Below are 12414 nucleotides of genomic sequence, written 5' to 3'. Positions count from 1 at the left end.
AAGTGCAAAACTATAATAGTTTGAATAAATCTGAATCATGTGATGTAAAAATAAGCATTTTATTACAAAGTTAACTTTAAATTTTATGTCAAATAAAAATCAATATTAGTAAAGCCCTTGTTATTTTTTTGACAAAAACGGGACTTTTATGCGGTATCAATAATACTAAAAAGGTTAAATACACACAAAATGGTAAATTTCACAGTCTTTAATTTGATAATCTAAAACAGCAGGTCATATGCCGAGTAAATATTATTATTTTTTGAAAATTTATTGCATAATATTATTCTTGCAAGTTTATTTGTCATAATCATATTGTATAATTAGATTACAAAGTGCTTTCACTAAACTAAATGAAGGTACTTAGGTGCTTACATTACTGGTTCGCGCTTTTGCCTACCTTGTATGAGAAGACCACATTAAATTGTAAGCAATGCTAAACGCCTTATTGTTTTTTTTTTTTTTTTAATTTATTTCCTCGAAGAAATGTTATAAGGGAATCTGAATTTTTTGTGTGCTTTGTTTAAAAAAAAAAAGAGTTCGAACCTCAGATCTCTAATTAGTGAGTGACACTGGCCACGGGATCATAACCCGGTTTGGTCCAAAATGCATTTTGCTTCAAAAATTTATTCATACTTCGCGTCGCGTAGGTAGGAACGCAATACTAATAAAACATCATTTTTGGCGGTGAAAAACTCAAAAATCTGGCGATATCGGCTGTATAAACTTGACTTTTTTTACATAATAAAAAAAATAATTAAATATATTATTTTGTTTTTGATTTTTTGAAAAAAAATATTAAGAAGAAAAAACTCAACAAAACCAGATAAAAATGGTTGAAAGAAATAATTTTTTGAAAGTAATAAAATAGAGTTAAATTAGGATAGCCATTTACTTGGATACATTTTGAATATAGGAAAAAATATAAACACGTATATAAATAGTGTGTGCTCATAAATTTAATCAAAACAAGATAAAAAATAAAACAAAGTAAATCGAAAATTTTAATTCATATCTAGAAAAAAATAAATATAATTAAATAATTAAAAGTACCTATTAAAATAAAGATCTAAAAAAATGTTAATAAAATAAGAAAGAAATAAAAGAAAAGGTTAACCTAAGAAAATAACAAAAATGTATTCAATGAGAGATAAAAAATGTTTTGCAAAAATAATAAATCAATAAAGGAACGTTATGTCATAAAAATATATAATTTCATATTATGTTGATTTTAAAATTTAAACAAAGTAAATGTAGTCAGATAATTAAGCATACTAAACAAACCATCAAGCACGGACAAAATATATAAAATAGTAAATAATATGACCCTTTTCGTAGCATCGCATCGCTTCGGGTTTGGCAAGGAATGCGCGCCATATGGGCGAATACGCCTAATGCCCCTATTTTTTTGGGCCTGCTAAGGATTACGGTTTTAATCTCGCCTTTGAAATTTTGGCAGAACTGTCTCTTGATTCTCGACGCGGGAACTGTAAATGTCAGAATATTTCTACTCGTCGTGAGTTTTAATTCATGTTGTGACAGGAATTTTTAATCCAGAATGTAATTACGACTAATCTTGAATTAAAAACGAGCGTAAGAGCTTCCAGACAATATTTTTCTGGTAGCCACAAGGAATAACAAAATTAATTATTAATGATTTACATAGCACAATTTTAGTGATAATTACCTCAAGAGCGGTGAACAACACACCCTACAGGTAAAGTTGCTAGCTCAATCAACCGAAAATCCAGTAGATAAAATAAAAAGATCTATTCATAATCAAATGCATGTTTTTTTTATAAAACATTAAATATTTGAATACTTAATAAAACTAAGTTTAATAGAAAACCCTTCAAATAAATGATATATTACTTAGAAAATATTGGGCCTTATTTAGAAATCGGGTATCAAGGTAAGCTTGAGAATAGTGGTAGAATAATGATGGTATAGCAAAAAGTATTACTTATGAACCTCGTATAGAGTTAAACTAGGTTTAAATCTGGGATAGCGACCATAAAACTTATACCTGCACATTATGTGGTATAACGCTGGAATAAGCACGCGATCTGTCAAAAGTCACATTTTTCGATAATCAAAATGGATAGTTTATGAGTTTTTTTTTCAATTTTAAGCTATTTTGAAGTCCTGCGACCTTCTCAATGCGATTTAAGTGATTTTTAATTATTTGTTTAAATAATATCTGTGAAATGTTATATGTTTGTATGTGTTTTGATTAATTGTGATAAAAAAGAAACACGAATAAACTATAAAATTCGTTTTTAACTTCTCTTCTTCTTCCTAATTTAGATTTATTTTTATAACGGTTTTCTCCATGTTCTCGATTACACTGACAGTAGTCTCGATTTGACTTTGACGTTTGTTTGTGTTGTTATAAAATTTACTGCGCACGCGCACATATCAGTGTTGACTGTTTAAAATAATTAAGCATGAAATAACCTGTGAATTGTTATTCTAGGTAATAAATATTTTTATTAGTAAGCTTTTTTTTATATCGGTTATCAATAGTTACACCAGGTATAATTTTTTCCTAATATTAACCTGGTATAAGGAAATCAAATTAGTAAGGCCCATTATACAACAATAATCAAACGTATTAAATATATTAACACTGTTAATAAATTGTACCCGGCAATAACTATTCTGACGTTGCTGATATTTTAAGCATTAAGTATAGTTTATGTAAATCAACTCTTTTTAATCATTTCAAAGATGGCAAACGGTAGTTTACATTTGTTAGATTATAGTGCTTTCTATGTTTAATTTATATGGGTACTATTGTGTACCATATTAACGTATATACAAAAGAAACAAACAAACCATCACGCCGTTTACCAGTAAGGGTAGGCAGAGAGGATAGAACGCCACATCACTCTATCCTTGCATCTCGCTTCCTCTACATTCATACATCTTATCATGCTCGGGCGCCGATTGTTCCGACTTTTAACATGTCCATCAGTATTTGTTGGATTTGATCATGACATGTCTTTCTCTGTCTTCCTCTATTTCTGCATCCATAAACATTCGCATTGGAAATATTTTTAGCCGTTCATTCGCTGTACATGTCCAAACCAATGCAGAGCTTCTTTCGTGATTTTGTCGATAACGCCTTACATAATGTACGGATCTCGACATTTGTGTATCTATCGTACATTTTTTTACCACACATTCGCCCGAGAGATGGCATTTCGACAGCATTCTGCCTACTTTATCCCCATTTTTCCAAATCCATACATCGCCCCCATATATCAGGGTCGGGACCAGGACTCCATTGTAAATTGCTTATTTTGTCTCTTGCAATAAACATTTCTGATTTCACGTAAACTTAATTCTGCCTGTTACGACATTATGACGTTTATTCATTACTTTAAAAACACGCTTTACTGCGGTATTTGTAATTAAAATTGATCAATAATTGCATTTATAATTTTGACTTATTTCGTTCATTCGTCTCCACATTAAAAAAAAACCCAACATCACTATTTTTTCTTCAACAATTTCTTGCAACAAACGGTATCATACACCAATCTTTTAGAAATATTTAATTAACAATTTAAAAAAAAAAATCATAATAATCAAAGTATATTGTAGGTACGTGTAGTAAAATTAATAATTTATTTTGATTAGCATAGAAGTCTTCAATATTTTTTTTGGGAAGTTTCCCCCCGTTTTAAACCTTTTTTCTTTGAAATTTCAGCCAAGCAATAAAGATAATATCAAATAATAATGCTGACGCCATTTCCAGAAACAAAATCCACTTAAGGATTTTTTCTAACACTTGGAACGGTCCATGCTCGAAGCATCCTAAGCTTTTCATTCAATTATAGTTTTTTTCGCCAAACTTAATTTAAATATGCTAATTCGAAACATTTTGTCACTTTTACGTTATTTAAAAAACACACGCAGACGTTGAATTAAAATAAAGTATATATGACTTAAAGCCTCTATAGAAATTCATGTTTCCTTTTTTTAGTTATTACAAAAGTACATTAAATGGTAACCGCCCTCGTATCCTAAACTCTACCGAGAGCAAAAACTATATGTTGAGTTGATATACAACATATTTATTAGATTTCCTTATACCAGTTTTATTATTAAGAAATAACTATACCCGGTTTAATTATTTATAACCGATATAAAAATAAGCTTACTAATAAAAATATTTATAACATAGAATAACAATTCACAGATTATTCCATGCTAATTTTTTTTATACAGACGACACTGATATGTGCGCGTGCGCAGTAAATTTTATAACAACACAAACAAACGTCAAAGTCAAATATAGTCTACTGTCAGTGTAATCGAGAACACGGAGAAAACCGTTAGAAAAAGAAATCAAAATTAGGAAGAAGAGGAGAAGTTAAAAACAAATTCTAAAGTTTATTCGTGTTTCTTTTTTTATCACAATTAATTAAAACACATAACATTTCAGATATTATTTAAATAAATAATTAAAAATCACTTGCATCGCTTTGAGAAGGTCGCAGGACTTCGAAATTGTTCAAAATTGAAAAAAAAACTGATGAACTATCCATTTTGATTACTGAAAAATATGACTTTTGACAGATCGCGTGCTTATTCCAGCGTTATACCACATAAATTGCAGGTATAAGTTTCTATGGTCGCTTTTCCATATTTAAACCGAATTAAACTCTATGCGAAGTTTACAAAAATGAAATTATGCGGAGTATTAGCTTTTATGTTTCGGATACTTAGACAGCGTCAGCATAGACTGTTTCGCATTCCAATATACAGGACAAACCTGCCAATGGTTATGCCTGTTGGAAGGGCTATCTCTATGTTGAACAATATTACTTTGTATTTGTACATTGACATTATTCACGTCTCTAAGGGAGTTTTCGTTACAAGATTCTCTTACTTTTTGAACATAATATTATTCTCGAGATATTATTTACCTTCGTGTTATTTATATCTGTACTTCAGAGGCAGACGCGTGAAATGGCGTGATGGTAGTAGTAGTTGTAATGTTTGGAAATAAAATATAGAAAACACATAATTGTAAAACGTCACTCGCCTTTATGTACACAATAATTGTTTTTTTTTTCGTAATGGGAAACGTTATTATTTATTTACTTATTTAATTTATTTACTACTTCACAAGAATACATAAGATAATTGAATTTACTATGTATTTCCTCACTGGGAAAACCCGCGCCAAGGAAGACACCTAACAATTTTAGTTTTGTTTTATATTTACGAGTATATATTATATATGCGAATATATATTATACATGCATGTTTATATATTTTACACAAAAAATTGTTTAAGAATATACTTTTTACACAGATATGTAAAAAACTATTGATTTTTAATATAAATGTATTGTGACAAGTCTCAACTCAATGTAGGTAGTTTGAATTAAAAAAAATATAAGTAAGAATTAAATTAATTTATAAAATTGTATTTCGTTGTAATATTGTGTATTTAAAGAATGAAAAAAAAAACGTCTCCCAGCAGTCTCCTGCAATGTCTCTTCCGCTAGATGATAACCAATTTTAAATATTAACTGAAGATTAAATCTTATTTGAAATATGTAGGAAATTCAAATCATTACGTATTTTTGTTTATTTCCAATGACAAAATTACAAAAAGATAAATATTTCGATGAGTAAATAAATATCTACCGCCCTGCCGCAACTTGATTCCTATTTTCTTGCGCCGTAATTTGTGACTATGTTTGTGAAAGTCGTTATTATTATATAATGTATTTTTAATTACAAAAAATATTTTTCATACTTATTTACATTTATTGATCTTTTATACATTTATTATTATATTTTTATTATTATGCAGAATGATTTCTAAGAGTTCGAGTGGTTTTAAGTTTAAAACGCTTTAAAATTAAAAAATCTAATTTATTTACGATCAAAAATTAACCCTCGTTACAATTTATTATTTCGTAATGTAATTTTACCGAGGGTTGCTGTATTTTATTGAAGACTAAACATTCCTTAATGTGACTCAAATCAGTCAAGAATATGATTAACAAATTATAAGGGATTCATTACACGGCGGTGCTACCCTTAATAACATTTTAATGAAAGTTAAATCGATAAAGATATTTGGTTTAAGTCTTAAAAGCCCGAAAGGGTAGACAGTGCTAAAGAGTTGTCGTATTATTACAGTCCATATAAATTAGATAATCTGGGCCGCGATTATGAACGGCTATCTTCATCGGTATATACTGAGACGGTAAAACTAATATCGATATTTATGAACGAAAGTGTGTGTAATTGTATGAAAATTCAAAGTATCTTCGTCGGTAACCGGTAATTGAACATGTTTAGGAAAAAAATGTAAACATATTTTATTTTATATACTAAAAACTTTTTTTTTATTTTAAAAATAAATTAAATACTTGCGTTCTTATGATTTACCCAAATATTTGATTTAGAGGGCCATTTTCAACGAGTTGTAAGTAACTCACTATTAGAAAATGAAATCAAGTTGGGGTAAAGTGGGATTCGAACTACGGAACTTTGGTTCGTGAGTCCGAGACACTAGCCACAGGACCACAACCCGATCTGTGTTTTTTTGCACAACTTAATTTTACTTGGTAGATAAAATTGAAGATAAATTTTAACTTCCCTTCATAATAAGTACCCTGGTTTATTTTGAATAGCTCGTTTGTCAAATTGTGAAACGACAAATGAATTAAAATGTTACTTGTCATATTTTGGATTTTTTTTATACGAGTAATGCATAATGCAGCAAAAAAAATATCGTGAAATAGGTATGTTTGTTGAAGATGTACAAAGTTATTAATTTCGTCACCTCTATTACAGTTTTTAGATAAAATAGTTCTTAGGATTTGAGATTGTATTTTTAAGTAAAACAAAAGTTGGTCATGTTTGTTATTTTTATATTGCTGTATTTTGCCGCGCGCTGCGTCGCAATCGCTCACCAATGTGGCCGCACTTACACATTAAAAAGGGTTATTAAACATTCGAATTCACTCTGGCCGTTTAATTAAAGCTGGCGCGTTCGCAAAACTCACACAAACGCATTTATAATCTACAGAATGTCGACAAAATTAAGAAAGGTCTTTTCGGTTCGGTCATGTGGAGCGAATGAATGATGAAAGAACGGCTAAAAAGATTTATGATGCGAATGTGTCTGGTTGTAGAAGTCGAGGAAGGCCGAGAAAGACATGGCATGATCAAGTACAACAAATTCTTGAAAGTGGTCATGTGAAAAGTCGGAATAATCGACGTGCGTGCATGAGAAGATGTATGAATGTGAAGGAAGCAAAGGAAGTGTGCCAGGACAGAGTGGTGTGGCGTTCTATCCTCTCTGCCTACCCCTCCGGGGAAATGGCGTGATGGTTAGTTAGTTAGTTAGTTAGAATGTTGATTTTTAAAAAAAGGCTTTATAAATTTTAACCAAATTTGCTATCTTTATCAGTTAGTGTGTATACATATTTTTTTCCAATATAATTTGTATTGTGTATTTTAATAACACTATATTAACTATTATTAAAATAAACACATAAAAATAAATAAAAAACATACTTGTTTTAAAATAAATAAATATATGAAATTTTCTTATGTGACCAAAAGAGATTTTTAAAAACATTTACTATAATATCAAGGTTTATAAATCTAAATTCTGTACATTTAAAATGTTTTTGTGCAAGTTTTGCGAAAGCGCTAGCACTAGATAATCGACCTATAGATACATCATTTGATTAAAAGAATATATGTATTTATAAACAAATGTTTTAAATCCATGCCTTAATACATATACATCGAATACATATTATTATATTTTTAGTATTAAGAATCGCACCGAAATTCAGACGAACGCAGAAGCATTCTGTGTATATTTTATTACCATATCATAAGCAACTAACAAAGCATTAGGTGTCTATGTCACGCATATCCACAGATACTACACAATGCGTTTGTGTAAGTATTGCGAAAGCGCCAGATTGAAAAAATCCACCAGTAGTTAATATTAGTTTTCTAACTAACTAACTAACCATCACGCTATTTCCCCGGAGGGGTAGGCAGAGAGGATAGAACGCCACACCACTCTGTCCTGGCACACTTCCTTTGCTTCCTTCACATTCATACATCTTCTCATGCACGCACGTCGATTATTCCGACTTTTCACATGACCACTTTCAAGAATTTGTTGTACTTGATCATGCCATGTCTTTCTCGGCCTTTCTCGACTTCTACAACCAGACACATTCGCATCATAAATCTTTTTAGCCGTTCTTTCATCATTTATTCGCTCCACATGACCGAATCATCGCAAAAGACCTTTCTTAATTTTGTCGATAATGCTTAACTCAGCCTTGCATTCTGCTCTAATTTCGACATTAGGGCACCTATCATACATTGTTTTTCCGCACATTCGCCTGAGGGATCGCATTTCAACAGCATTCAGTCTACTTTCGTCCCTTTTTTTCCAACTCCATGCTTCGCTTCCATACATTAGGGTTGGTACCAGAACTCCATTATGAACTGCTAATTTAGCCTCTTGCGATAGACACTTATTTGCTACGACAGACTTTAAGGCACCATTAACTCTGTTACCGGCACTAACCCTCCTTTCAATATCCTTGTCCATATTTCCATCTCTAGTAAACATACTACCCAGATATACAAATTCTTCGACCTGTTTCAAACTATCTCCATTTACTACAATCTTACATTCAGTCATAGTTACATTTCTTTCAAAGACCATGACGACTTTCGCATTCGACTTTTGCACATTCATTAGCAAATCACTCTCCTTGCACACTTCGTAAACCTTTGTAACCAAGGATTGCAGTTCCTCTTCGCTGTCAGCTAGGAGGACTGCGTCATCGGCATTAGTTTTCTATTTTTTTTATTTAGATAAACATTTTTACCCTAGGTACAACCATGTAATATATCTAATTTTCTTTTAATTTTTTACAGGATCTTTTGAATTGGGACTAAACAAAAGAAAAAACAATTTTGTAAAACGAGTGAGTATCTTTGCTTTTATTTTTTAATCTTTTAAATAATGATAACTGTATCTGGGGATACATATATTGACTATGAATTAATTATAAACAGCAATTTATTACATGTCAATGTTATCCTTAATTAAAACATATAAGTTTGTAAGTGAAAATTCTTGATGGAAATTCATTGTAATTTATAATGTAAATAAAACACGAGTGATACTTTAATCCACAAATTTGGAATATCCAGTGACCGGTTTCCTTTAATAAAGATACCAGTCTCGAAGATATCGCGAAAGCGATGAAACCGGTCACTGGATATTCCAAATTTGTGGATTAAAGTATCACTCGTGTTTTATTTACATAATAAATTATCCTTAATTGGTTAAAAAATATTTCACGCTGCATTAAACCCTTCTTTTCCGGTGATGTGTAGCCAGTATTCATAGCATTTTATGTATGCAATATCTCTATAAATATAATAAATGCTGGGTTTAATATTTGGTATTACACAGTCGTACATTAACGTATCAGTTAATAAATGGTAAATACTTATTGGGCACAGAAAAAGCCTATTATTAGAAATCGTAAACAAATCACCTATGTAATTTAAAATTTACCAATGTTTCGCATGTCGCGGTGTATGAAGTAAAAGAATACCAAATGTACAATTGTCTCACACATTTTCTATGTCTCACTCTCGATACTTCGGGTACATAGGTATCCAGGTACGGATATAGATTCGGGAGCGAGAGATACAATTTCACGCGTAACACATGCGAATAGCAAAGTTGTCAGAACTTCCGCCAAACGTCGGTAGCTGCCAGTACTTCTCCGAGTTTCGCTAGGGTCGGTCTTCTCTTTTGCGTTGCGAGCGTAATCTGATGATTTTTTCATGTTTTTAGCAATTATATTAAAAATAATTCGTACAAACCATGTAAGTCTCGAACTTTATAATAATCATATTTAACGGAGTCCCTGTTGTACACAAACGGTGACGCTAAATCAAAAGAATTGATTAATTTCTTACAGTTTTTGTTTTATTATTATCATAAGTATTATCGATTAAATTAAGAAATTCATACTGCGTTGGAGCGAATAGACAGCGAAAGAACGGTTAATATCATGTACAATGCGAATGTTGATGGATGCAGAATACGCGGAAGACCGAGAAAGGCATAGCATGACCAAATTTAACATATGCTTGAAAATGGACATATAAACAATTCAAAAGTTGAAATAATCGTCGAGTGTGCTTAAGAAGATAAATGAATGTATAGGAAGCGAGGCCTGTATGCTAAGACATATTAGTGTGGCGTTTTATTCTCTCTGCCTACCTTTACAGAAAATATTGGGATGATTTCTTCGTTCGCTCGAGAAACGAAATTTACCTTTGATATATTTTAAACAATTTTATTTCCTTTTATTGGTCAATATTAAATTTTTGTATTTCAAACTAATATTCACAATTCGTCGTTGCAATATTTGTTAAATGATTTTTCGTTTTTAAAGAGTTTTTAATATCGCATTAAGATGACCCATTTTTTTTCAACAAAACCTAATTAAAATTACGTGTTTGTCCTATTATGTTATAAATATATATTTTTAAAAAATTATCCCGCATTGAAAGGAAGATAGTTTAAATAATCTCCTTAAAATAAAAAATAAATGTTACTAGACGTTGTTTGGCGAAAGCCAAGCTCTAGCTAGACGGTGCTAAATTGTGTGGATAGTAATGGGCCCCGAATAAGCAGATGAAATCTGATACAGGGAGATACTGGAAGAAATCATACAAAAAATGGACCCTTTGAATTATTCGTGTGCGACAGATCCGATAGGTATCTGATTGAAATAATGATATTACAGGTTACTATATTAAACTGATTTATAAATCTACATTATGACAATAAACATTACACCTTTTTATTAAGTCAGTCAGTTTTTTTTCTTCATACTTTCAGGTATCTTATCATCAATTTTAATTGTTTATACATTTAGCTAGATGAGATTTTGTTTTTTCCTTATGGGGGGAGCCTTATCCTATTCCTGTTTCTATTTCCATAGTTTTTTACATTTTTATTTAATACGACTTCACTTATAAAACATTTTGGCATAAGATTATTAAACACTTTGTTTTATTTTCATCCAATTAAATCTTTTCTCATTAGTTCAACTTTATTATATTGTTTTTTCCTTAGATTGCTCTGTTTTGGAGTATTTCAAACTTCTTTAAGGCTCCCTCGTTGACCAAATACAATATGGTAAAGCAATAGTCCCAATGTGTGGCAATTATTGTTTTATATATAAGCTCTTCACTCTTTTTATTTATAGGTCTTTATGCGATATGGTCTGCGCGCAATTTTTTGAATTTGGATGCATTTGCAAGATTATTTATAACCATCCTGTTTGGATGAGCACCGACCTGCTTATTATGTATTCCGTTCACAGTATGCAGGTGGTAACCCTCATATTCCGAGTTCCTCCTCTGTAATTATAACATATTTACCTCCATTATTCGGAATTAAAATCTGTTCGTGGCGCGATGTGTTTCAGTTATCGATCGCCGATCGTGATTCCGTTTTGCTGTACTATTTTTGCAAACCGCCCGCGACACCTGCCAATCTTTGAAAGATGAAATAAAAGATAATGTAAAAACAACTCATTTTTAAATACTTACCATACGCTGTCATAAAATCAAATCACATTTCTTTGCAGAATACCAACAAAAGTTGACGCTTTTTTGTAATTTTTTCAACATTCGAAGAAAGTGTCATGTACGAGTACTTAGATGTTTATACATGAAATTAGTATTGAAGTTTACACTGGACTTAGTAGTTTGTGTTAAATGCAACAGATTATTAAGTAGCTTTTCCACGTGGACAATAACAATACAATATTGTTCTGTTCCAGGATCCGACCTTTTTGTTCACGTGTAAACAGCAATTTGTAGGATAGGACATTGTTCCGAAACATTGACACAGAAATCAACAGGGTTAGGTTCCAAACAAATTAAAACAGTTTTTTTGTTATTGAAAATTAAATTAATAAATACTGTATTTATGTGTCAAATCGTAAAAAGTATCCTTTTCAATTGGTTAAATCTTGATTCAATGATTTTCTTTCTCGTCACTGCTCGACACAACTAAACGTAAAAAAAAAATCGGTAAAATGATAATATCATCTTATATCATCTTGATCATCATTCCATGTCCGCTTCCTAGATAGAGCATATGGTATCCACTAAGAGCCTCCATGCATCTCTATCGGCTGCCAACTCCCTTGCGTACTCCCAAGTCAGGTTCTCGTCCCGAAGGTCTGACATAAACTGCCGATGAACAGTCAGCAGTGGACGTCCAGGACGTCGAGTACCACCATCTTCCATCATCCAACCATCGTCCAGCATCATAATCACTTTTTGAATATTTTTTATCAT

The 12414-nt window shown here is 31.2% G+C and overlaps 1 long non-coding RNA gene across 1 annotated transcript in view; it reads left to right on the top strand.

The window, feature by feature from the left end:
• The window catches only part of LOC148283305 (uncharacterized), a 183921-nt gene that overhangs the window by 72550 nt on the left and 98957 nt on the right, over positions 1-12414 (top strand). The window contains exon 2 of the long non-coding RNA XR_015821874.1: positions 8953-9002. This is a non-coding gene — a long non-coding RNA (uncharacterized LOC148283305). The remainder of the gene's footprint in view (positions 1-8952; positions 9003-12414) is intronic.

This window comes from Micrasema longulum, unplaced genomic scaffold (genome assembly GCF_059751315.1).
Source record: "Micrasema longulum isolate JH-2025_06_02 unplaced genomic scaffold, ASM5975131v1 h1tg000248l, whole genome shotgun sequence".
Classification (NCBI taxonomy): Eukaryota; Metazoa; Arthropoda; class Insecta; order Trichoptera; family Brachycentridae; genus Micrasema; species Micrasema longulum.
Note: the sequence above shows the minus strand (reverse complement) of the source record. Positions and strands in the feature narration are given on the sequence as shown.